This window comes from Rattus rattus, chromosome 12 (assembly GCF_011064425.1).
Source record: "Rattus rattus isolate New Zealand chromosome 12, Rrattus_CSIRO_v1, whole genome shotgun sequence".
NCBI lineage: Eukaryota > Metazoa > Chordata > Mammalia > Rodentia > Muridae > Rattus > Rattus rattus.
In genome coordinates, this window is record NC_046165.1 from 85,546,853 (window position 1) to 85,547,562 (window position 710).

Sequence of the window (710 nt, forward strand, 5' to 3'; positions counted from 1 at the left end):
GTTCAGACTGTAGGCCTTTCCTCAAGGTAGGCCTTATCTCAGGTTAACTGAGGAACTTACACTGGTTCTCCAGACCTCAGCTTCCCTTTCTCTACAAGCTCACATACACAGAAGCCTGAAGGTCAAGCCATACATGTCTCCACACTGCAAGCTTCCCAGACAGCCAAGTTAGCCACTGTCATTTAAATATCCCTTACCAGAGGTCTCAACATTAGGTATACTAAAAAGCTTTCCAATGCTGGGCTCCCTGCCATAGATGTATTATGAATGCTCTTCCAACTTGAACTCATTAGACAATGGTATTAGCACAGCACAAAGCATTACTTATTTTTGCACGAAACCATTACATTTGCAGAATAATGTAAGTCCTCCTTTCGGCATTCAAAAGCAAGTCCAAATAGCTGAAACATATCTTGCTAATCCTAAATCCCATATTTTCCCAACTATATTGCCTGTCTGGTCAATGGTATATCTATGCATCATGCTCCTAAAACAATTGTCATATATATATATATATATATATATATATATATATATATATGAACTATTCTTCCATAGATAGATTTCCTGTTAAGGGCATAAGACATAACTTAATAGTAGTGTGTTTGTTCAAAATGTGAAGAATCCTGAGTTGACTCCCAGGACTACAAAGAATGAAGAGGAGATGAAAAAGGGAAAGGAAAAAGAAAGGAAGGGAGAGAGAAATGGAG

General features: G+C 38.0%; 1 pseudogene; it reads left to right on the forward strand.

Moving 5' to 3' along the window:
- Positions 1-296: 296 nt before the first annotated feature.
- Positions 297-710, forward strand: part of LOC116913276 — a 7,168-nt pseudogene continuing 6,754 nt past the window's right edge.